Here is a 27,014-nt window from a genome sequence, read left to right on the forward strand (position 1 = left end):
AACAATATTACACCTTTGAATAACATAGTAATTTATATTACTGGGCCTCAATATTCACATACTCATACATGACAAACCAAACAGTAGTTCCTACCCAAGGTAAATGCATTGGCTTATCTGGATAGAGCACAATGCTTAAGGCGTGAAACACCTCATCTTCAGCACAAGCAAACTTTGACTTTTTACTCCACCTGAATGCAGGATACGCAGCATGAGATCTCAGGAAGGGGTATGTTTTGCAGGAAATCTTATGGCAATATATAAATCTTAACAAGCAGAGCTTTCCAATTCAGGAAGAACAACAATAGATAATGAAATAGTTACCTGTAGGTACTCTATGCTCTAATCTTCTGTCTCAAAAAAAGTATGATGTATGCTTAGGAATGAATTAAGCATGCATGTTCAACATCTTGGTTAGATAAAAGCAAACTAGTTCAATTTTTCATCAACCAAGATAGATACTGATGAGATAACCTGTGGACATTTATAATATCATTTCTGCTAAGATATGCCACCTGAACAAAAAATAAATGAACTTGTATAAACACACACACACAAAACAAAAGTGAAAATGTGTGAGTGTATGTGGTGGGGATGCCCACTTCCACAGACAGGCTCCTACTTCCACAAACAGTTTTAACTCACAGTGCTGAGGAGCCACCAAAAGCCTTCCCTCCAATGACATTTCAGGTTATAGTGAGTGCCATGAACATGTAGCCCAACTCCTGCCAATGTTCTCCCCATACATCACACTGTCCACCACCCAAGGAATGCTTTCATTCAGGGACAATTTCATTCTAGATTTTACATGTTTCCTCCACCACAGACATCCCAGTGTTTCTTACTTTCTCCACTGGTGTGGAATTTGATTGATTCTGTGCACTGCCTCTCCCTTAACACTTTCCTACTCTTTTCAACTCTGAACAACAAACAAAGCAGAACTAATCAGCAACTATACATATTGGAGGAGTTTGGGGGATTTACTCCACATGATGGAAGTTGTGGTTCACCCAGCATCAAGTCATAGCACTGTGACCCCTACTGACAATGGACCTGCACCACATTTGGCACACAGAACCCCCATGACCTAAGAAAAATACTGGAGAGGTTTGGGGGGAATTCTTGCTTTATAGCCATTGTAGGTATTGGGATTTACAGTTCACCTGCAATCTGGACCCCACCTTGGACCTAACTTCACACACAGAACCATTGTGACCAACTGAAAATACTGGAGGGGTTTGGGGAAAACTGACCTTCATTTCTGAAAGTTGTAGTTCACATCCAACCAGACACTGTGACCACCACTGATGATGAATCTGGACCAAACTTGGCACACCGAACCCCTATGACCAACTGAACCTACTGCAGAGGTTTGAAGGGACTTACTCACCATGGTAGGAGCTGTAGTTTATCCTGCAGCCAGAGATCACACTGAACCTCACCAATGATGCACCTAGAGCAAACATGCCCCACATGACAAACTGATGGAGTTCAAGGTGGTTAACCTGGCATGATGTGAATTGTAGCTCGCCCATAACATTATGTATTTTGTAAAATAAAAAAGACTTTTTCAAATAACCTTGGCAACACCGGGTACCCAAGCTTGTGTGTGTGTGTGTGTAGACAGACAGACAGACAGACAGACAAAGTACTTTGAGCACTGAACTATGGTTCCAGTTCCCATTCCACAATGGAAATCTACTGGGTGTCCCTGGACAAATCACACTCTCTCAGTCTCAGAGGCAAAAGTAAAAAAAAAAACTCTCTGAACAAATCTTGCCAAGAATTCCCTGCAATAGGTTTACATTAGGGTGGCCACAAGTCAGAAACAACCAGAAGGCACAGAACAATGACATGAGAGAAAATGTGATGGAAGATTGAGATTTGGCACTCTCTTTCGTAGCAACAGAATAGCAAATTGATTCTTCTGAATGAAGTCAGGAAAGTCTCAAAAGGATAGCCTATGTTTAAGCCTGAAACATCCACTTTTTTCCACCAAAAGCTGTTCATGAAGTCTCCTGTTTACCTGATTGATACAAATGTAAACATGTGAACAGACGCCTTAAAACACTATCCGAGTTAATTTAAGCACATGAGCTCTCATAAAATCCAAGTCTATCTCCCAAAGTCATTTGACTGTGGTAAAAGATGATGGAACAAAATCCCTAAAGTGGAGGTGATAAGCGGAAATGGAAAACAAAACCATTTCACAGATATGTTAGTTCTTCATAGAGAAAGAATTTGGTTGAGCATGACTCTGCCGCTGTCATGCTCAAGGAAAAAGCATATTTTGCTGGGTTTTGGAGCCTACTGTAATATGAAAAGAACTCTTATTTCCTACAGCAGGAAAGGGAATCCAGTGGCACATTTTTACAAGGAGCCGCTACTGAATGCTTACTCCCAAAGGCTCAACCAGTCCTTCCAAAAAAGTCAAAAACTAGAATTATCATTCCAAGAAGTCCACAGAAGCTAAGGTGACCTTGCTGTTTTGTCTCGGGTCTCTTTCACTCACAGAGTGGTTTTACAAAATCAGGTGCTCCAATTTTGTTTGGAAGGTTGAGGAACATGTTGGTCTGTCCCCTTCAGGTTGAAAGGGACAACAAATGGATTTCAGAGATTGCCCACCTGCATCCTATGGCAATTACTTCAAGCAATCAGTAAGTAAAGGTAAAGGTTTCCTCTGACATTAAGTCTATTTGTGTCTGAGAGGTAGTGCTCATCTACATTAATAAGCCGAAGAGCTGGCGTTGTCTGTAGACATCTCCTAAGCCATGTGGCCAGCATGACCGCATGGAGCATCGTTATCTTCCCATCAAAGCGGTACCTACTGATCTCCTCACATTTGCATGTTTTCGAACTGCTAAGTTGCCAGAAGCTGGGGCTAACAGCGGGAGCTGACTCCATCCTGGGGATTCGAACTGCTGACCTTTTGATCAGCAGGTTCTGAAACTTAGCGGTTTAACTGCTGTGTCACCGAGGCCTCCCAAGCAATCAGTACCCTACACAAATTTCCCAACAAGGATTACAAGAAAAGTCCAAATGCCCAGGCATTTATACAGTAGTGACGCTATAGAAGATACTTTCCAAGATCCACCGTGAAACAGTAGATAATAGTAGAACCTATATTTGAATACACTTAGGCCACAAAAAGCACTGGTTGATCTGGAGAAACCCAGAAAAAGTTAAGAGGAGAAACAATTTTGGAGCTTGGGTAAGTGAAATCATGGATATTGAATATTTAGAAACTGCACACAATGGTAGACCACAATTTAGAGCTGTGTGGGTGGAAAGAACTTGAGCAAAGCCTCAAGTATACAGGCTCTCCTGCGCTCACCTACGTCCATGGGTCAGGATGATTCCTGACATGAAACTTGGTGTAAAGTAAAATTTGTTTTACGTTGCACATTTAAAACAAATATTGTGGTTTTAAACAAATTCCAGGTTAGCTAAATCAAGTACAAACAGACTAGTAAATATTACAAATTTCCTCTGGTTTCACAGTAGAAACAAACTGATTTCAAAATTTGTTCAAAAGTTGTTCACTCAGATCAGCTCTGATATTAAAAACAAACTCCAGGACTCAGAATTCCTTAATTGTGAGTCAGTATCTTTTACATCAGTCTGCTTAGCGAAACTTGGGATTCTGGCTGAAAACAAAGACAATACTACAAGGCTGAAGTCTGCTTCCCCGCCCCCCTCCTGCCTTCTTGAGTTAGACAACACTGCAAAACAATTTAGGACTTCAAGTTGTCTTGTTTAGACTAGGGTCTATCATTCAGACACACAGAAACAATTTATTCACTGAATTACTGGCATATAGATAAAACATAAATAACAAGACCCATTGTACTCCTTAGTAAATTGCTATTTTTCGTAATAATTGTGTTTACAACACCAGCAAAATTACTTTTATCAGTTTATTCTTCTTCCAAATAAAGAAGATCAAACTTAGTTCCTAACTAGCTAAATCTTTCAAGTACATTTCCAACTATTAAAGAAATAAACATACCAAAGTGAACCTGAAGAAGCTTTGAGGAAATGGCATGTGTATCCATGATGCATATGCTACGACTCTTCCTGAGTTCTCAATAGTACTTATTGCAAACATAGGCCAGTATCCCCTTGGATATTTAGATTGGATCCCATTGCTCCCACCAAAATCAGCAACTCTCTCTTCCCCCACCCCCTTGCACCCCTTGTCTTGATATTCTGGATTATATAGCCCTATATCCCAGATTATCAAGGCAGAAAAATCTTACATTATCTGCTTTGAACTGGGTTATCTGAGTCCACACTCAAATAATGTGGGATTTTCTGCCTTGATATTCTGGGATATAGGACTGTGTGGAAGGGCCCTTAGTCTTAATCTAACTGACAAGCCAACGTACAAATCAGCAAATGGGAGGTTTTAGATGGTTTTGAACTGCTGGTCCAATAATTCCTTACTATTTAATATAATAATAATGCTTTATTTACATTCCGCCACCATCTCTCCAAAGGGACTCGGGGTGGCTTACAAGGCACTCCAGGGTCATGATATAACATACAACAGGTAAAAATGGTACAAAAGTATAAAACGGACACATAAAATTATAACAACAACCCCTGTCAATACCTGTGGCATAAAATCAAAATAATACAATTTTAAAACAATAGATAAAATTGTCATCAATTCACAAGGTGCCAAGTGTCAGCTTCATATGGGCCCATTCAGCCTACTCAAGGTCAAAGGCCTGCCTGAGCATCCATGTTTTCAGGTTGGAATGGAAGGATTGAAGGGTGGGGGCTAATCTAATCTCTTTTGGGAGGGTATTCCAGTGCCAGGGAGCCACCACGGAGAAGGCCCTCTCTCTCATCCCCACCAGAGATGGCGGTGGGACTGAGAGATGGGCCTCCCCTGTCGATCTCAGAGCCCGCACCGGTTCATAGAAAGAGATGCGGTCATGAAGATAGGTTGGACCCGAAGCATATAGGGCAATAGCCTGCACCTTGAATTGTGCCTGGAAACTTGTTGGAAGCCAGTGGAGCTAGCTTCCAACAAGTTCCCTGTAGCTTGCTCCAGTTAGTAATCTGTCAGCTGACCTCTGCACTAGCTGCAGTTTCCGAACCGTCTTCAAAGGCAGCCCCATGTAGAGTGCTTTAAAGTAGTCCATTCTGGATGTAACTAAGGCCTGGACCACCATGGAACGGTACCTACTGATCTATTTACATATGCATGTTTTTGATTTGCTAGGTTGGCAGAAGCTGGGGCTAACAGCAGGAGATCACGCCACTTCCTGGTTTCAAACCTGTGACCTTTCCATCAACAAGTTCAGCAGCTCAGTACTTTAACCCACTGCACTACCGGCTATTCTACAAAAGACATAATAGGAAAGTAACCCAACATCCATCAGCACTATCTGGTGCACATTTCCACTATATCCCATGAAGCCTACTTCTAAGTGAACGAGTGTGTGATTACAGTCAAAAAGAGTTAACTTTTGAATTTTTCTTCTCTGAACACTCCATTCTTTAACCTTCAAAGAGTTTTGGGGTCACACTCTTGCTGTAACTGCCAACAAGAAAAAGAAAGGAGAGGAGGAAATGGAAAGATCAAGGACACAATTTAGCAGAACTTAACCACTTTGAAGTCCCACTGACATCCTGATGGAATTTGGTTGGTCACTGTCAGCCTCATTCAGTTATATTTTTTTTCCTAATGGGAAGAATATGGGTTACAAGCCTACATCCCTTCACAAGAGAATAGCCTTGAACTCAAGAGAAGTTACTTCTGCACAGATATACACTAATTACAGCTCCATTCCTTGCCTAAGAAAACTCTATAAAATTCAGAGATCACTGTAAGTTGGAAAGGGAACTTAAAGGCATACACACACACACTGAGCCCTTCCAGACAGGCCCTATATCCTGGGATCTGATCCCAGGTTTTCTATTTTAAACTGGATTATATGAGTCTACTCTGCCAGGTAATCTGGGATAAACAGAAAATCTAGAATCAGATCCTAGGATATAGGGTCTGACTGGAAAGGCCCGCTGTTGTTATCCTGTCCTATCTGTTGTTGGTCCACTCCTTTGGGTTTCACTCAAATAGACCATTTGCCAAAATATACGATCCTATGCTTTTCTTTTGCATTTTTGGCCAAATAGCTTGACCATTGGTTCATCCCATTGAGTACAAGGTCTACCCACTTGTGGTCTCCGTTGGGATTCAACCCCACACTGCCCAAGTCTCAAGTCCTCAATGAGGAGCAGATAGAGAATAATCTGAGGGTTCCCCATGTCTCCTGAAAGGCAGTAAGGACTGTATCTTTTTCTTCTCTCTGTTTCTGTTCTCATTCAATCAATACTTTTCTACTGCAAACTTTTTGAATCTGCCTTCTGCCTTCTTATACTTTAATATGAAGAGTATGTGCTGTGTGCTTTGAGATCTCTCCGCTTAGATGTAGTGATTTTCCCCCTCTCTTGAAACCTTAGAAGAGATGGGTGTTAGAGTAGCTGAAAGCTAGTTCTTGGTTATTAAGAAATGCAGTTATTTCTTATTATTGTAAATAAACATTTTGTGATTTTTTTAAAAAAAGATTGGAGCATGTTTGCTTCCTAAGCTCTTAATACTTTACAGCCACATCACATGGCACTTCACGCTCTGCTTGGTAATGAGCTGATGCTCAACTTTTGTATCCTGTTTTTGTTTTTGGATGATCTGCTTTATAATTTAGGGTTGTTTTCCCTAACAGTTTCTTGGTATCCAGTTTGTTACCTACTTGCTGATATTAGTGAGGATTCAAAATGTTTACAATCATAGAGTTGGAAGAGACCTCATGGGCCATCCAGTCCAACCCCCTGCCAAGAAGAAGGAAAATCGCATTCAAAGCACCCCAACAGATGGCCATCCAGCCTCTGTTTAAAAGCCTCCATAGAAGGAGCCTCCACCACACTTCGGGGTAGCGAGTTCCACTGCTGAACAGCTCTCAAAGTTAGAAAGTTATTCCGAATGTTCAGATGGAATCTCCTTTCCTGTAGTTTGAAGCCACTGCTCCGTGTCCTAGTCTCCAGGGCAGCAGAAAGTAAGCTTGCTCCCTCCTCCCTATGACTTCCCCTCATATATTTATACTGCGAGATGTGGACTGTCTATCGACGTCACATGCAACTCCTAGAATGATTCCATCAGTGTTGCCTCCAAAAAATTCTGCAAATCTCTTGGGAAGACAAGCGGACAAATATCAGTGCGCTGGAAGAAGCAAAGACCACCAACAATGAAGCAATGGTCCTCAGCCATCAACTCTGCTGGACCAGCCACATTGTCTGGATGCCCGGCCACTGTCTCCCAAAGAAGTTGCTCTACTCCGAATGGAAAACAGAATGTTGGTGGGCAGGAAAAAGAGATTTAAAGATGGGCTCAAAGCCAACCTTAAAAACTCTCGCATAGACACTAAGAACTGGGAAGCCCTGGCCCTTGAGCACTCCAGCTGGAGGTCAGCTGTGACCAGCAGTGCTGTACAATTTGAAGAGGCACGAATGGAGGGTGAAAGAGAGAAACGTGCCAAGAGGAAGGTGCATCAAGCCAATCCTGACCGGGACCGCTTTCCATCTGGAAATCGATGCCCTCACTGCGGGAGAGCATGTAGATCAAGAATAGGGCTCCACAGTCACCTATGGACCCACTGCCAGTACACCAATCTTGGAAGACAATCCTACTCGGACAATGAGGGATCACATAAGCCTCCTCTCAGTCTTCTCTTCTGCAAACTAAACATGCCCAGCTCTTTAAGCCGCTCTGCATAGGGCTTGTTCTCCAGACCCTTGATCATTTTAGTTGCCCTCCTCTGGACATATTCCAGCTTGTCAATATCTCTCTTCAACTGTGGTGCCCAATTTAACTTTGAATGTCTGTAGCAAACGGATTCGGCATTTTATTTTTCCTCCTATGTACACAATAAATAACTCTCAGCTTATGGATATCCAGTTTATACTGTCATTACATATTTAATGCTTACAGAAAACCAATGCACACTTTCTCTTTTGGATACAATATTAATCACCAATCTATTTTCCCTCAAGACATTTCTTACAGGGACTGAAGTGGGGGGGGGGGGGGGGAATCGCAAGCCAGTCCACAGTTAACTGCGTTCTCCTTTCCAACTCCTACAAATAAGGAAGGAGATAATTACTCTTTCCTTCCTCCCATTTTTCATGTCCGGGCAGGTAACAAGGAAAACGGGCGGTGAAGGAAGAGATTTTGAAAAACAGAGAAGATACAAAGGTCATCAGCTACAAAGAACAACTGAAGAAGAGAAGGACCGTCAGTATGTCTTAGAGCAGCAGGAACTGGAGACTGTCCGGCATCAAAAGCAGACATGGTCGGGCAGGGAGTTGTACTATATTTCTAGAATGTAACACATTCCCTATGTATACACCACCTTCAAGCCGACTTGTAGGAACTCCAACAGTTTCATAGGATAGTTGAAAGCTTTCATGACCAGAATCACTGGGCTGCTGTGAGTTTTCCGGGCTATATGGCCATATTTCAGAAGCATTCTCTCCTGACATTTCACCCACATCTATGACAGGCATTCTCAGAGGTGTGAGGTCTGTTGAAAACTAGGCAAGTGAAGTTTATATATCGGTGGAAAGTCCAGGTTGGGAGAAAAACTCTGTGTGAATACTTCAATTGATCACCTTGATTAGCATTTAATGTCATTGCAGATTCAAAGCCTGACTGCATGTATGGTCTTACCATACATCAAGGGAGCCACTGACCACCTAAGGAAGCTGATGCAGAAACACAACCTACAAACTATCTACAGACCCACTAAGAAAACCCAACAAATGCTACATTCAGCAAAGGACAAGAGGTATCATCTCACTTCTGAAGTTGTCTACCATATACCATGAGGCTGTGGACAAATCTACCTAGGAACCACCAAATGCAGCATTGCCCAAACACATATCGAGGAACATGAAAGGCACTGCAGACTAATTCAAACACAGCAGAGCACCTCATGAACCAACCTGGACATAGCATATTATTTGAGAACTCAGAAATGATGGACCACTCTAACAACTATCATGTCAAGCTACACAGAGAAGTCACTGAAATCCACAAGCACATGGACAATTTCAGCAGAAAGGAAACCATGAAAATGAACAAAATCTGGCTACCAGTATTTAAAAAGTTCTAAAATCAGGACAGTAAATAAAGAACAACAATCAAAAAAGAGGAATTCCAGACAAGAAACAGTCAGGGCCGGAGAATCACCTCCCAACAAAGGATTCCCCCAGGCAGGAAGCAGCCAAGCCTTGAAGCTGAAAGGCTATTCTATGCTAATCAAGGTGGCCAATTGCAAGATTCACACCTGCCTCAAACAGACAAGAGTTCTGTCTCCCACCCTGGACATTATTCCACAGATATATAAACCCCAATTTGCCTAGTTTCCAACAGTCCTCACAATTTCTGAGGATGCCTGCCATAGATGTGAGTGAAATGTCAGGGGAGAATGCTTCTGGGACATAGCCATACAGCCTGGAAAACTCATAGCAACCAATGACCCTTCCACACAGTCATATAACCCAGAATATCAAGACAGAAAATCTCACAATATTTGCTTTGAACTGAGTTATCTGAGCCCACACTGCTGTATTTTCCAGTTCAAAGCAGATAAGGTGGGATTTTATTCAGCTGTGTGGAAGGAGTCGAGAGAGAGAGAGAGAGAGAGAGAGAGAGAGAGAGAGAGAGCCCGACAGTATGTCTTGAAGCAGCAGGAACTGGAGACTCTCCGGCATCAAAAGCAGACATGTTCCGGCAGAGAGTTGTACTATATTTCTAGAATGGAACACACATTCTCTATGTATACACCTTCAAGCCGGCTTATGGGAACTCGCAACTGTTTCACAGGATTTTCTCAAACCAGGGATACTCAAGAGGTAGAATACTCCGAAATATAGAGGGAAATCCTGGATGCCCACTACCCCTCCCCACCTGCTTCAGGTACCTGACCTGGGGCCCTCCCAGAGAATGTGATCTCAGGTTTTTTTTTGTTTATCCCAGATTATCTTGCAGTGGGGACTCAAATAATCCAGTTTAATGCAAAAAAAAATCTGGGATCAGACCCTGGGATATAATCTGTCTGGTCCGAAACTTCCAAGATCACACCATGGGGTAATTTTTGTGTCTAAAGGGGTTGAAGGATCCCCAAAATCTCCCGCCAAGAGGTGGTATATTCCAAAATATAGAGGGAACTCCTGGATGCCCACCACCCCTCCAGGTACCTGACCTGGGACCCTTCCAAACAGGCCCTATATCAGAGGATGTGATCTAAGGTTTTTTTTTTTTTGTTTATCCCAGATTATCTGGCAGTGGGGACTCATATAATCCAGTTTAATGCAAAAAATCTGGGATCAGACCCTGGGATATAGGGTCTGTCTGGTCTGAAACTTCCAAGATCACACCATGGGGTAATTTATTTGTCTAAAGGGTTTGAAGGATCCCCAAAAACTCCCGCCAAGAGGTGGTATATTCCAAAATATAGAGGGAATGCCTGGATGCCCACCAACCACTCCCCACCTGCTTCAGGTACCTGACCTGGGGCCCTTCCAGACAGGTTCTATATCAGAGGATGTGATCTCAGGTTTTTTTTGTTTATCCCAGATTATCTGGCAGTGGGGACTCATATAATCCAGTTTAATGCAAAAAAAAAAAAACCTGGGATATAGGGTTTGTCTGGTCTGAAACTTCCAAGATCACACCATGGGGTAATTTATTTGTCTAAAGGGGTTGAAAGATTCCCCCCAAATCTCCTGAAACTTCCCTTCCCAGTGCATGGCTGGTATTGTGTAGCTCGTGGCAGGAGGACAATAGCCAGGGCAGACCTCCTGTTGCAGGAGCCCCCTTGGGCCCCATTGGCCATTCCCATCACGTCCCACTCAGCCCTCCCCTTTTCACTGGGCTTGCTTTGAAGGCAATACAAAGCCCAAATAAATGGGGGGGGGGGGAGGAGCTCAGAAGCTGGAAGTCTCAAGTCTCCTTCAAGCCCAAGCTCCTCTCCATCTGTGAAAAAAGTTTCTTCCAGGTTCCTTTAGCAAGGGGAAAGTTACTTTCTAGGACTCCAATGCTCAGTGGCTTCTCCTCCCCTAATAAAGTTAACTTTCCAAGGCACAGAAACAAGAGAAGGAACTGCTAAGTCTTTCCACGCTCTAACTTTTCCCCCCTTCAAAGAGATCCTTCCTCCATAGACTATCAAGAGACTTACCTCAGCACTTCGGGGGAGGCTTCAGGAAGGGAAGCAGCAGCTGAAATGCCCACTCCCGCATGGTCAGGCTTGTCTTTTCTCTCTTTGCCTGGCTGCAAAGGCGCCCCTCTCTTCCTTTCTCCTTCTTTCCCTCTCTCTCTCCCTCCCTCCCTCCACGCGGCTCCCTCTCTCAATCTCTCTCTCTCTCTCTCTCTCTCCAAGCCCAGATTCCTCCGCCGAAGCGGGGCCGCCCGCCCCAAAACCGCCTCCGGAACTAATTTCTCTGGCATGAAAGCCTCAACCGCACTTTTTCAGCGGCTCGCAACCAGCTGGCTCCGGAGTGATTATAGCCCTTCAGCTCCAGCCATTTCCCTCGCTCCCTCGAGAGCAGGACGGGGCCGGGAGGGAGGAGGAGACGGGACCCAGAGGAAGGCAGAAGGAGGCAGGGGGAGGAAGAGGGAGAGAAAGAGGGAGGGAGGGAAGTAAGGAAGGAAAGAAGGAAGGAAGAGGGAGGAAGGGAAGGAAAGAAAGAAGGAAGAAAAGAAAGAATGAAAGAAAGAAAGAAAGAAGGAAGGAAGGAAAGAGAAGGAAGGAAGAAAAGAAAGAAGGAAGGAGAGAAGGAAGGAAAGAAGGAGAGAAGGAAGGAAGGAAGAAAAGAACAAAGGAAGGAGAGAAGGAAAGAAGGAAGGAAGGAAAGAAGGAAGGAAGGAGCAAAGGAAGGAAGAAAAGAAGGAAGGAAAGAAAGAAAGAAGGAGAGAAGGAAGGAAAGAAAGAAAGAAGGAAGGAGAGAAGGAAGGAAGGAAAGAGAAGGAAGGAAGAAAAGAAAGAAGGAAGGAAGGAGAGAAGGAAGGAAGGAAAGAAAGAAAGAAGAAAAGAAGGAAGGAGAGAAGGAAGGAAGGAAGGAGAGAAGGAAGGAAGGAAGGAAGGAAGGAGAGCAGAGAATGGGCCCTTCCAGACAGGCTTAGCTCTCCAAGGATCTGATCCCAGCTTTTCTGCTTGAAACTGGATTATATTTGAGTCCCCACTGCCAGATAATCTGGGATAAACAGAAAACCTGGGATCAGATCCTGGGACATGGGGCAGTGTAGAAGGGCCCAGGGTCACACAAGCCTATGGCCCTTCCACACAGCCCTTTATCCCAGAATACCAACGCAGGAAGTCCCACATTATCTGAGTGTGGACTCAGGGCCCTTCCACACAGCCCTGAATATCAAAACAGGAAATCCCTCATTATTTGCTTTAAACTGGAATACAGGGCAGTGTAGACTCAGATCACACAGTACACAACAAATATTGTGGGATTTCCTGCCTTGATATTCTGGGTTATATGCCTGTGTGGAAGGGCCCTCAACTAACCCAGTTCAAAGCAGATATTGTGGGATTTTCTGCCTGGATATTCTGAGATATAGGGCTGCAAGGAAGGGCCCCTAGTTCACCTTTTCAGAAGTAAATTCTGCCAAATAATATAGTATTTGGGGACTGGAGAGTTTGGACTGTGGCTGGAAGAAAAGCAAGAGACTGCCCATACTAATGTTAAGTGGCCTCTCTTTCACTACCAGGGCTCAAGGCTATACTCGCAGGAACACCTCAGCAAGCAAGAGTCCAAAAGTGGCAGGCTAAAATCCAGAACCTCATTCAATGGCTGATACCGGATGAGAAACTCCCCCCTGGGCACACAGGAGAATGAGCAACTTGGAAGGTGCTGAACAGACTGTGGTCTGACACTTCGAGATGCAGAGCCAACCTTAAGAAATGGGGCCACAAAGTGAAGTCCACAACATGCGAGTGGGGAGAAGAGCAAACCACAGACCACCTATTACAATGTTTCTCAACCTTCCTAATGCCGTGACCCCTTAATACAGTTCCTCATGTTGAGGTGACCCCCCAACCAGAAAACTATTTTCATGGCTATTTCATAACTGTAATTTTGCTACTGTTATGAATCGTAATGTAAATATCTGATATACAGGATGTATCTTCATTCACTGGACTAAATTGGGCACAAATACCTAATATGCCCAAATTTGAATACTGGTGGGGTTAGGGGCGGGGGATTGATTTTGTCATTTGAGTGTTGTAGTTGCTTGGATTAATAGTTCATCTACAATCAAAGAGCATTCTGAACTCCACCAACAATGGAATTGAACCAAACTCGGCACATAGAACTCCTACGACCAACAGAAAATACTGGAAGGGTCTGGTGGGCATTGACCTTGAGTTTGGGAGTTGTAGTTCACCTGCATCCAGAGAGCACTGTGGGCTCAAACAATGATGGATCTGGACCAAACGTGGCACGGATACTCAATATGGCCAAATGTGAACACTGATGGAGTTTGGGGAAATAGACCTTGACATTTGGGAGTTGTAGTTGCTGGGATTTATAGTTCACCTATAATCAAAGAGCATTCTGGACCCCACCAACAATAGAATTGAGCCAAACTTCCCACAAAGAACCCACATGCCTTGAAGGGACTTGCTGGGGCAAGCCTCCTTCCAACCTCGCATGCTCTCTCTCACACGCACATGTGCACTATGCTGCCATGCACCAAGAATGTCTGCTCTCCATTCCCTGCCCCCCCCCCCCCCAAGTCTCAGAAACATCCTTCCCCTTGGCTGAGAGGCTGGCCAATCACAGTGGAGGAAGGCTTTTGGTGGGAGGATTCGCAGTGTTTCCAAAAAGGGCGAGAAGGACAAGCTGAGAGATCTTCAGCCTTTTCTGCCAAAGGGGTTCCCAAGACCATCTGATGGTTGATGGCGACCCCTATGAAAACCCCTTGTTGAGAAACACTGACCTATTACAATGCAGCCTGAGCCCTGCCACATGCACAATGGAGGACCATCTTATAGCAACACCAGAGGCTCTCCTAATGACCAGCTACTGCTCAAAGGACAATTGGTATATAATGCCAAGTTTTTGAACTTTGTTTGTGTTTTTAAATACATTACAACTGTGCCCTCGATTCGTATCCGACACTATAAATAAAATAATCTGCCAGGGCTCAAGGCTATCCTGGGAAACATCAGCACTCATCATATAAAAATATAGCCCCAGGGATGCTACAGCATTGAAACATAGCAGTTAAAGTCACACTGCACGACACTGTCATAAGCAGAAGTTGAGCACTTTTGCTGAAGAATTTATTTAAAAAATCCAAACAGACTGGATCTATGTGTTGTCAAAGGCATTCATGGCCAGAATCACTGGGTTTTTCAGGCTGTATAGCTATATCCCTGTAGCATTCTCTCCTGACATTTCACCCACATCTATGGCAATCATCCTCAGAGGATGTGAACCGAAACACAAATCAAGGAACATGAAAGGCACTGCAGACCAATTCAACCAGAGAAGTCAGCCTTAGCAGAGCACCTGATGAACCAACCTGGACACAGCATATTATCTGAGAATGCAGAAATGCTGGACCACTCTAAAAACCACCATGTCTGACTACATGGAGAAGCCATTGAAATCCACAAGCATGTGGACAAGTTCAACGGAAAGGAGGAAACCATGAAAATGAACATAAACTGGCTACAGCATTTTGAAAACTCTAAAATCAGGACAGTAAATAAAGAACTACACTCAAAAACAGGGGAATTCCAGACACGAATCAATCAGGGCCAATTAATCACCTCCCAACAAAGGATTTCCCCAGGCAGGAAGCAGCCAAGCCTTGAAGCTGCAAGGCCATTCAATACTAATCAAGGTGGCCAATTGCAACATTCACACCTACCTCAAGCAGACAAGAATTCTTCGTCCCACCCTGGACATTCCATAGATAGGTAAACCCACTTGCCTAGTTTCCAACAGACCTCACAACCTCTGAGGATGCCTGTCATAGATGTGGGTGGAATGTTAGGACAGAATGCTTCTGGAACATGGCCAGTCAGCCTGGAAACACTTACAGTAACCCAGATTGGATCTATGTGTTGTCAAAGGCATTCATGGCCTGAATCACTGGGTTGCTGTGAGTTTGTTGGGCTGTTTGGCCATGTTCCAGTAACATTCTCTCCTGACGTTTCACCTGCATCTATGGCAGGCATCCTCAGAGGTTTGTTCAGAGGGGCCAGAGTTAGGTGTAATGCAGACTCCTTCCACACAGCTGTATAAAATCCACATTGAACTCGGTTATATGGCAACGTGGACTCAAATAATCCAGTTCAAAGCAGATATTGTGCATTCTGAGTTATATGGCTGTGTGGAAGGGCTCTTAGTTGTCCTTTGGTGGCTTGAACGGTTTGGGGTTGAATTCATGAGGCTGGTGAGGTCATCAATCAGAACAAGAGAGGTCTTATTCCTTTGAAAAGAAGATGAAGAAGGGGGGGAACCACTTTGGCTCTCAAAGTGCGCGTTTCCACCCACTCAGCCTTTCAGCTCCTGCCTTTGAATCCCTCCTTAAGGCTTCGGCCCTTAAAAGGCAGCTTCCCAAGGCGACCCTCCCAGGTTGAAGTCCAGAGCGCAGCCCACAATCGGCGGAGCTGAAGCCAAGCCTCTCATTCCGCCCAGGGAGCCCCCTCATTAACCTAGACCCAAATTAAGGCCGGCGGGAAAAGGGAGGCCCAAAATACCCGCTTGGGAGGCCCCGGCAGCACAGTTTGGGGGGGGAAAGAAGAAACCAGAAAACCCTCACCTCAAGTTTACGAGCATCCAGATGCCCATCAGCAGAGCCAGTCACTCCTCCCGAAGTCCAAAATTACATATTCAGCCTGTATTCACTTAGGAACATGTCGTGTTGGATATACTCTTCTATAGCCATCTACAATCCAATCAAGGTCTGTTGAAAGTGCCTTCCAGTTTCCAACCTAAGTTGAACTGATCCCAGGGTTGTTCCTCAACAGAGTGGTTCAGAAGAGCCTTCCTGAGGCTGAGAGAATGTGACTCTCCCAAACTGGCACTCTCCAAACCATTAGCCACCCATCTACTGTATATCAATACAGGGAATTGTTTATGGAGCATCTCTGTCCCTAGTCAGGGATTCCTCCAAGATAATTGCATCGGATTACTCTCTGCATTGCCTATTCTTCAGTCCTTTCCTCCCATTTCACACCCACAAGAAGGAAAAGACAAGTTGCAGAAGGAGTTTCAAGGCGGACAGACTTACTACTATGAGGATTTCCCAAGAATATGAAGAGAGAAATCAGTGCTTTGCAGAGAAGCACAATTCTCCAATAGAGAGAGAAGAATCTCTCTATTTTTTTTTTTTTGCTAGAGTGAGTGGGAGGAAACTCTTGGAGGAAAAGGGGCGGATTTTCATCTTCTATTTATTTCAAAAGCAAAGCCAATCCAGGCAAATCTGAAAGGAGATTTATTCGGATTTTTCACTCTCACTACACCTTAAAACAGGCATGGACCAACTTGGGTCCTCCAGGAGTTTTGGACTCCGACTCCCACCATTCCTAACAGCCTCAGGCCCTTTCCGCTTAAGCGGCTGAGGGGGAAAAGGAAGGGGCCTGAGGCTGTTAGGAATGATGGGAGTCAGAGTCCAAAACTCCTGGAGGAGAGGCCCAAGTTGGCCCATGCCTGTCTTAGAATCAATACAATATTGACATCACTTCCACCCCCATATGTCTCAATGTTATGACATCATGGGATCTGTAGTTGGTGAGCCTCCTTAGAAGATAGGTCTGAAAGAGTAGGCGCCACTACAACTCCCAGAATCCCTTGGCAATCAGTGCCCCAACTGCATTCATTTTACAATAGGAGAATCACCCTTTGACACTTTGTTTACATCCCAGTAGATGCGGCTGTTCCAAAACCAACAGAGGCAAGTGTGCGTTTTCTCCCATGCCATTCAATCCACCCCCACAAACATACACTGGGGAAAAGTTGATCTTTGTGGATCGGATTTGGGTTTTGAAACCGGTCCACGCCTCCCTCTATCGTGCTTTTATTCCAGGACAGTGAGAGCATGGATCTACACTGCCCTATATCCCAGGAGACATCCACACAGCCATATAATACAGAATATCAAGGCAGATAATCCACAAGATCTGCTTGGAACTGGGTTATCTGAACTATATAATCCAGTTCATATAATCCAGAATATCAAGACAGATGGTCCACAAGATCTGCTTTGAACTGGGTTATCTGAGCTATATAATCCAGAATATCATGACAGATAATCCACAGGATCTGCTTTGAACTGGGTTATCTGAGCTATATAATCCGGTTCATATAATCCAGAATATCAAGCCAGATGATCCACAAGATCTGCTTTGAACTGGGTTATCTGAGCTATATAATCCAGTTCATATAAACCAGAATATCAAACCAGATAATCCACAGGATTTGCTTTGAACTGGGTTATCTGAAGTATATATAATCCAGTTCATATAATCCAGAATATCCTGACAGATGATCCACAGGATTTGCTTTGAACTGGGTTATCTGAGCTATATAATCTAGTTCATATAATCCAGAATATCAAACCAGATAATCCACAGGCTCTGCTGTGAACTGGATTATCTGAGCTATATAATCCAGTTCATATAAACCAGAATATAAAGGCAGCTATATAATCTAGTTCATATAATCCAGAATGCCAAGACAGATAATCCACAAAATCTGCTTTGAACTGGGTTATCTGAGCCTACACTGCTATATAATCCAGTTCAATGTGGATGTTATACAGCTGTGTGGAAGGGACCCCAGATTATCAGATTTGAACTGGATTATGTGAGCTTACACTGCCAGATAATCTGGGATAATGAGATAATCCTGAGATATAGAGCAGTTGTTGATCCAGTCAAGAGCCGGAGGGAATTGAAGACTGAAGCCCTTTCTATACTGCCATATAATCCGAATTATCTGCTATGAGTCTACACTGCTTCTCTCAATATAATCCAGTTCATGGGGCATTTTGTCTGGCAATATTGAAAGGGGCGAAGGAAAAAAAAGGCAGATCCTCCCCCCCCCCCCCCCAACCAGATCACACTCCTTTGAAGAACTCCAAAACTGTGTCTATCTGAAGCTGCGTCGTGTGAACTCAGCAATCAAAGCGGATCCGGGGGTCCCTAAAGGTGCATCTACAGTGCCGAGGGAATGCAGTTTGACACCGCTTTAAGCAGGTACGGAATCGTGATGAATCCTGTTTGATGAGAGAAGCATAGGAAGCTAATGAGCTTGGATTCCAACTGCATTCATTCGACACCGTCGAGATGTACATTCACAAGGAAAGGAGGAAAAAAGAGATTCAAAACAAACCAGCCGTCTGAGTTCAAAGGCAAAGCAGTGATGTTCTCTCTTCCCACCCTCCCTATCTCCCATCCACTTTCCTGGGGGGAATTTTACCTTTGGAGGATGCCACGCGAAGCCAAAGGGAGCCCCTCGTGTCTCGCCCGGACAAGGCTGAACTTGCCCGCTGGTTTGCTTGCTTCTCCCTTTGCTTCCTTCCTTCCTCGCCTTCTTCTCCTCTTTCCGCGGTTTGGCCTATATCCTTCTCCGGCGGCTAGGGGGCGCTGCTCCACAATACATTCCCCGCGCCTCGCTCGGCTTGCTCCCCCCATTGACTCGCTCCTTCGAAGCCCAGCATCGCGTTGGGTTTCCCTCTTCCCCTCCGGCACGTGTGAACAGGCTTTGACCCGAATTAGGGCAGGGACGAGGGTGGGAAGGGTTCCGAATAGGGCTGGGGGCCGATCCGGTCCGAAGAAGGTCGCGTTTCCTCTCCGAAGGCAAAAGGAGAGGCGTCGCCTCTTCACTCTGCAAACTCAATCCGATCCCCAAATTCCTCTCCAACTTGGTCGAGGCGGGGCCATGCCTGGAACTTGGAGGCGAGAGAGGGAGAGAAGGGCTGTCGGAGGCTCTGCCTTCCCTGAATCTTTCTCTTCGGAGCTGTCGGAAGCGCCGCCCAGTCCTTCCCCCTTTCCACCGCTGGACGGGGAGGGGGCGGAGGGGGCTGCTCCTCGCCTCCCTCCAAAGACACCCCCAAAACTCCGCCTCCGTCTTGAGAGGCGACTCCGCCGGCAGGTGAGACCCGGCTCTTCCTTCTCCCCTCTTCTTCCTCCTTTCCCAGGCTTTCTGGGGCTTCCTTCAACTTGCCTGGAAAGAGAGGGGGGGGGGGGCGTGGCTTTCCTCCTCCTCCTTTGGTTCCCAGGTAGGCAAACAGAAAGGGAGGGGATGGATGGAGAGTGTGGTGTCCAAGGCTTTCATGGCGGGAATCACATGTTTGCTGGGATTTTTTTAGGCTGTATGGCCATATCCCAGTCTCAATTCTCTCTTGACCTGTCGCCTACATCTATGGCAAGCATCCTTCCTGGGGGCCCTTCCACACAGCCCTGTATCCCAGAAGATCAAGGCAGAAAATCCCACAGTATCTGCTTTGAACTGAGTTATCAGAGTCCACACTCAGATATTGTGGGATTTTCTGCCTTGATATAGGGCTATAACAAAGATCAACATAATCTTGGGCAGGGGGGACAAGCAATCACACCCACTTCCCACCAATATAAAGGAGATACACAACACACTGGACAGGAGGCAAGACTAATCTCAACCTCTGTCCACCAGTATGAAGGGTTGACGTTCAGCTGGACACTTCTTTAACAAGGATAAATGGCTGTGACAATGGGGGATTCACTTATCCCACCTCAGCGATACTGTTGAGTGACCAACTGTGCTAACGATGTTAATTAACGATGTATTTGGTAGATTCGCCGCCACGACCTCAATTGATGTCTGAGGAAAACATAAGTGTGAATGTGAAATTAGGTAAAGTTTGCTCAAGCCCTTGGTTCTTCTTGAATGGCTGTTTCTTTCGCTGACTGGACTGAAATGGATTTATCTTTAGACTTGCTGAGATCTGATGATTGTGACAGACCGAGGCAGACACCAGTTTAAGATGAAATAAGCAACAGGTTTATTTAAACTTGGTGAACAAATCAACTCTTAAAAAGAGTGGTACAAAAAGCGTAATGCGTTTCAGAGGCTTAGCTGGTTAAACAGGCAGTCTTTTCTTAAGACTTTAACTTTTGTTCCCTGTGAGTTCCTTGCTCCACACTGGGCCTTACACTGACACAGTGTGTCACTGAGAACAGCCCACTGGCTGCCTCACAGAGCAAAATAGGCTTTCCTTCACTGACCCTTCTAAGTACAGTGACACAGGAACCTTTGCCTTCCCTATGCTCTAATCCTCAAGGCTCACTACAAAAGTTCTCTCTCCCTGTCTAAATTCTTCTCAGCTCCATCTTCCTAAAATACTTCTTCATTCTACGATGTTTAAAGCTCTCCTCCCCAGCTTGTCAAATAAGACAGCCTTTTTTCCCTCTAAAAGCTGGCTCCTCCCCTGATTGCTCTAGCCAATCAGGAGTCGGCTGACTCCTCCCTCTTGCCTCTTAGCTCTCCTGCCTATCTCTGAACATGTCAGCTACTGACTTTCCAGGCTTCGGCCTTCCTGGCAAAAGGTTAGATTCATGACAAGGGCCCTCAGAGACTTGCTTGGAAATGAGGCAAAGTGGAGTGTGTATGTATGTGTCTACATCTACATCTACATCTATATCTATATATATCTTATCTTCTATATAAATAAAAATGTAATGTTTGTTTGTGGGATTAATATAACTCAAAAACCACAGGACCAATTAAACACCAAATTTGGACAGCGTACACCTAACAACCCAATGTATGTCCTTCACTAAAAAAAAAATTGATTTTGTCATTTGGGAGTTGTAGTTGCTGGGATTTATAGTTCACCTACAATCAAAGAACATTCTGAATCCCATGTAAGCCACTCCAAGTCCCCATTGGGGAAATGGTGGCGGGGTATAAATAAAGTTTATGCCCAGTGGCGCAGTGGGTTAAACCCCTGTGCCGGCAGGATTGAAGACCGACAGGTCGCAGGTTCAAATCCGAGGAGAGGCGGATGAGCTCCCTCTATCAGCTCCAGCTCCTCATGCAGGGACATGAGAGAAGCCTCCCACAAAGATGATAAAAACATCAATTCATCCGGGCGTCCCCTGGGCAATGTCCTTGCAGACGGGCAATTCTCCCACACCAGAAGCGACTTGCAGTTTCTCAAGTCACTCCTGACACGACAAAATTTTTCCCCCCATTATTATTATTTATTGGTGGGCATTGACTTTGAGTTTTGGAGTTGTAATTCACCTACATCCAGAGAGCACTGTGGACTCAAACAATGATGGATCTGGCGCGAACCTCAATATGCCCAAATGTGAACACTGGTGGAGTTTGGGGAAAATAGACCTTGACATTTGGGAGTTGTAGTTGCTGGGATTTATAGTTCACCTACAGTCAAAAAGCACTCTGAACCCCACCATGGCACACAGTTCTCCCATGACCAACAGAAAATACTGGAAGGATTTGGAGGGGAGTGTCCTTTGGTTTTGAGTTTTGGAGTTGTAGTTCACCTACATCCAGAGATCACTGTGGACTCAGACAATGATGGATCTGGACCAAACTCTACACGGATACTCAATATGCCCAAATGTGAACACTGGTGGAGTTTGGGGAAAATAAAGTCTTTACATTTGAGAGTTGTAGTTGCTGGGATTTATAGTTCACCTACAATCACAGAGCATTCTGAACCCCGCCAACAATAGAATTGGGCCAAACCTCCCACACAGAACCCCCATGTGGGCCACAGCAATGCATGGCAGGGGACGGCTAGTATATAAATAAAAATGTAATGTTTGTTTGTGGAATTAACAGAACTCAAAAACTACTGGATGAATAGGCACCAAATTTGGACACAATACACCTAACAACCCAATGTATGTCCTTCACTCAAAAAAAAATGATTTTGTCATTTGGGAGTTGTAGTTGTTGGGATTTATAGTTCACCTACAATCAAAGAGCATTCTGAACTCCACTAACGAAGGAACTGAACCAAACTTGGCACACAGGACTTCCAAGACCAACAGAAAACTATAGAAATTTGGTGGGCATTGACCTTGAGTTTTGGAGTTATAGTTTACCTACATCAAGAGAGCACTGTGGACTCAAACAATGATGGATCTGGACCAAATATTCCATATGCCCAAATACGAACACAGATGGAGTTTGGGGGAAAATAGACCTTGACATTTGGGAGTTGTCATTACTGGGATTTATAGTTCACCTACAATCAAAGAGCATGCTGAACCCCAAAAACAACAGAATTGGGGCAAACTTCCCACACTGAACCCCCATGACCAACAGAAAATACTTAAGGCCATCCAGTCCAACTCCCTTCACCGGGGCAAGAAAACCTAATCAAAGCTCTCCTGACAGCCATCCAGCCATATATATGATTCACACAGAGAGAGAGAGACATATAGTATCCTAGATTTGAAAGGGACCCCTAAAGAAGGACAATTATGTGTTGTTGCATGTTCCAGAGTAGGCAAACCAGACAAGCTCCACGTTAACACTGACAAACAGCAAGAAATACTGTTTACCTTCAAACATAAAGACATTACACATATTACAAATCAACACTTTCTGATTACTTTATGTTCCAGATCACCAGACTGGGCCACAGTAACGCATGGCAGGGGACGGCTAGAATATAAATAAAAATGTAATGTTCATTTGTGGGATTAACAGAACTCAAAAACCAGTGGGCGAATTGACACCAAATTTGGTCAGAATACGCCTGACAACCCAATATATGTCCTTCACTCAAAAAATTTAGATTGTTCATAATTCTATGTTCGGAATACTGCATTGCCCTAATTTTCAAAAGCCTGCTCCCAGAGCCAGGTTTTAACTTTCTTCCTGAAGGCTAGTAGGGAGGAGGCTGATCTGATGTCGCTAAGAAGGGAGTTCCACAACTGAGGGGCCACTGTTGAGAAGGCCCTGTCTCTCGTCCCCACCAGCTATACTTGAGAGACAGGCAGGACCAAGAGCAGGGCATCCCCAGATGATCTTAGTCTCTGAGCTGGTTCATTGGGGAAGGTACATTCAGACAGGTAGCCTGGGCAGTTATAATTGGGTGAAGCACTAGCACCTCTCTGTCAGAGCTTGTCAAACTACAGTTCCTAGGATTCCAAAGCTATTAAAGAAATATCAAAGACATATTGTCATTCCACCCCTAGAGAAGAATTCTTTTTTTCTTTTTTATTACCTCTCCCAGAATCCCTCAGTGACATTGGGTGAGGATTTCAGGGAACCATGGTTTTCCAAAATTAACTTTCTGGCTCTGCTTCCCGAGAGGGCCTTCACTGGATTCATATCACTGGCATCTTCATTGTTCCAATCAAATCCAATAAGCTTTTATTGGCATATACTAGCAAAGAGGTATAAAATACAGTACAAACCATAGAAAAAGGAACTCCACATTTGCTACACATTCAGTTTACAGACTTCGTTCAGGAATCTTGCCACTGAAAGGCAGCAGTTAAAATCTTGACAATTTAAAAGCATAATTACGTTGTCTGAGTCACTGTAGTTTTTCAAGGAATCTATAACGTGTGGTAGTAAACTAGATCTTAGATCCTGGTAAAGTGGGAAGTGCAGAAGAATATGCAGGATGGACTCCAGCTGTCCTGTGCTACAGCGACAAAGCCTCTTACTGCTTGGTAGACCGTTGAGCCTTCTTATATGGAGCAGAGATGGCATAATATTAAATCTAGCCAGCATGTAGCCTCTCCTGTAAGAGGAGTTAGTAAGCGCTGCAATATAAAAGACTGGGTTTCCCTGTATGAATGGAATTGCCATGTTCATAGGTGAACAGGATTTATTGGCCAAGCTCAACAATTGGTTATGGTCCCTTTCTAGCAGCCTCTTTTTAATAAGGGTAAAGATCTCGGTGAAAGTTAGCAAGTTCAGGAACTTGCTATCATAGTCCAATTCCCTGATCTTTGCTAGACCTGTTGAGCACCATCTTGAGTGGTGGTGTTCGCTCAAGGTGAGTTGGGTTAGAGCAGGGGTCCACAAACTTTTTAAACAGAGGGCCAGGTCACAGTCCCTCAATCTGTTGGAGGGCTGGATTATAATTTGAGAAAAAAAAATGAATGAATTCCTATGCACACTACACATAGTTTATTTGTAGTGCAAAAACAACTTTAAAGCAATACAATAATTAAAATGAAGAACAATTTTAATAAATATAAGCTTATTGGTATTTCAATTGGACGTGTAGGCCTGCTTTTGGCTGATGAGATAGGATTGTTGTTGTTGTTGTTGTTGTTGTTGTTGTTGTGTGCTTTCAAGTCATTTCAGACTTAGGTTGACCCTGAGCAAGGGCTGGGTAAATGACCTTGGAGGGCCGTATCCGGCCCCCAGGCCTTAGTTTGAGGACCCCTGGGTTAGAGAGTTGCTGGGGCTTTGGTAGTGGATAGATGACCAAAATTTAATGATGTTTAGCCAGATAGTGGCCTCTATAGAGTATCGGCCAGATTCTAGACATACAACTGCATACGGGACACAGTTTGCGACACCGAATAATTTGTGGAGGAATTTCGAGTGGAAAGATCTGATGGCACTGTTATCAGGGGTTAACCAAATGGGTGCTCCATAGAGTAGTTGTGCCATCACCTTTGCTTGAAAGACTTGCAGAGCTGGGGGGATATATTAGTTGCCCCTGGAGTGGAAAAACCTCCTGGTAGCACTGCCCCTTGATTGGGCCCAGGCCAGTGTATATTTTAAGTGAGTGGACCATGACAGGTTGTTACTGAATCAAAGTCCCAGGTATTTGAAATGTTTCACTTGCTCTATATAGTGCCCCTTTATCTTCCAGACTTGTTTTTATTGCTTTTCCCATAAACCAGGATCTGCAGTTCATTCGTCTCACAGAAATCAACAAATTTGGGCAGGAGTCTTTTTAAACCCACATGGGAGAGGGATAGTAGGGCTGCATCATCCGCAAATAGCAAGAGGGGAACATGCTTTGGGCCAATCTTGGGGCTGTGCCTGTCCACTTGGTCCAGGACTACAGGGAGATAATGCAAGAAGATATTGAAGAGAATTGGGGCTAGTACGCACCCTTGTTTGACTCCCTTTTGGACCAGGATCAGGTTCGACAGGAATCCCCTGTGGCCTTTTCCCTGGCATAGATGTTGGTTGTTCAGTTTCTTAATCAAAAAGAGAAGTCTTGGATCAATATTAAGGGCGGCTAGTTTTTCCCAAAGCTTTTCTCTGTTCACAGAGTCAAATGCCCCCTTGAGGTCCAAGAAGGCCACGTTTAGTTTGCTAGGATAATTGTTAAGAGTATTTGTTGGCTAGGTGAGCCAAGATATGAACCTGATCTAATGTTGATCTAATGTTGATTTCCCCTTGGCTCGGGGCCAATTATGTTGTTTTGGTTGACCCATGACTCCAGCCTAGTCTGGAGAAGATTGGCTACCTCTCCCAGAATCCCCAGTGACATGGGGCGAGGATTTCAGGGAACCATGGTTTTCCAAAAGTAACTTTCTGGTTCTGCTTCCGAGAGGGCCTTCGCTGGATACACATCACTGGCATCTTCATTGTTATTAGTGGTAGTCCAGTTGACCTACCATAGTCCCAGATTCTGCATCCACAGATTCAACCATCTGCACTTTGATAATCTATATAAATAAAAATGTAATGTTTGTTTGTGGAATTAACATAACTCAAAAGCCATTGGACGAACTGACACCAAATTTGGACACAATACACTTATCAGGCCAACGAGTGACCATCACTCATAAAAACACTGAAAAAAAACAGCAGAAGAGACTTAAAAAGCCAAAAAACAAAAAAATACATTACAACGCATGCACAAAACCACATATATACACGCATACACAAATACGCACACACACACATACACATATATACACACACGAAACACATGTGTGGCAGGGGACTGCTAGTCTGTATAAATAAAAATGTAATGTTTGTGGGATTAACATAACTCAAAAACCACTGGACGAATTGACACCAAATTTGGACACAATACACCTATCAGGGCAACGAGTGACCATCACTTATTAAAACAATGAAAAACACAACAGAAGAGACTTAAAAAGCCAAAAAATAAAAATAATTACAACGCATGCGGAAAACCACACACACACACACACACACACATATGCAAATACACATATATGCAAACATATACACACACAAAGTACATATACACAGATTGGGCCACAGCAACACATGGCAGGGGACGGCTAGTATTCAAATAAAATGCCAAAAATCAAACTTTGATTTTGTCATTTTATAGAAGGGAAAATAATTTCACGATGCCATTGTGTGTCATGGAACTTGAGCTTTCACACATTTTGGTATCCACAGGGGTACAAAAACCCCTGTGGATGCCAAGGGCCCACTGTAATATCATCCACTCCGTTAGCATTATTCCATTGACTGTTATCTCCTGTCACTGCAATAAAAAGAGAGAATGAAGAAAGGAAAGTGGGTGGGCATGAGCAAACCTTGGCATCTCAGAGAGATCTCTTCTGTTTACTCCCTCTCGTGCTTTTGCAAATACGAACTGTCACGATGCCCTCACTTTGGAAAATGAATCAACGGAAATGCTAGATGATAGGTTGCAGTTTTCACAAACCACCAGGAGAAGCCAGCAAAATCACTGCAGTTCAGGCTATTTTCTCTCTACTGTGATGCATCATTCTTGGGATTTTTGTGGTCCGCAGCAGATGGATAACCAATGTCCTGGTTCTTTATTTAGACAGCCGATGTGGAGAATGTGAATGGGAGGAAAAAACTTTTCAGGAAGATTCAGCAGGCGCCCTGCCCTGCCTGTGTCTGGGAACGTAGATGCCGCGATGGTGTAGCATCTGGATCGGGTCTTTCCAAATATCGAGCTGGGGTGTTGTCGTGAGCTGTTTAGAAATGAAATGATTAAGTCATGGATGTGAATTCCAAGCTCA

The 27,014-nt window shown here is 44.3% G+C and overlaps 1 protein-coding gene across 10 annotated transcripts in view; it reads right to left on the reverse strand.

The window, feature by feature from the left end:
* Nucleotides 1–19,031, reverse strand: part of FAT1 (FAT atypical cadherin 1) — a 180,141-nt gene extending 161,110 nt beyond the window's left edge. For 5 of the 10 annotated variants that reach the window (XM_060778588.2, XM_060778590.2, XM_060778593.2 and 2 more), the window contains exon 1: nt 18,514–19,030. The gene's annotated coding sequence lies outside the window, so the exon portion shown is untranslated. Of the gene's footprint in view, nt 1–11,246; nt 11,405–15,853; nt 16,081–18,513 lie in introns of those variants that run through there. The other 5 variants (XM_060778595.2, XM_060778592.2, XR_009631627.2 and 2 more) reach the window with 4 other exon arrangements.
* Between the last annotated feature and the right edge of the window lie 7,983 nt (nt 19,032–27,014).

Source organism: Anolis sagrei, chromosome 5 (genome assembly GCF_037176765.1).
Source record: "Anolis sagrei isolate rAnoSag1 chromosome 5, rAnoSag1.mat, whole genome shotgun sequence".
NCBI classification, from domain to species: domain Eukaryota; kingdom Metazoa; phylum Chordata; class Lepidosauria; order Squamata; family Dactyloidae; genus Anolis; species Anolis sagrei.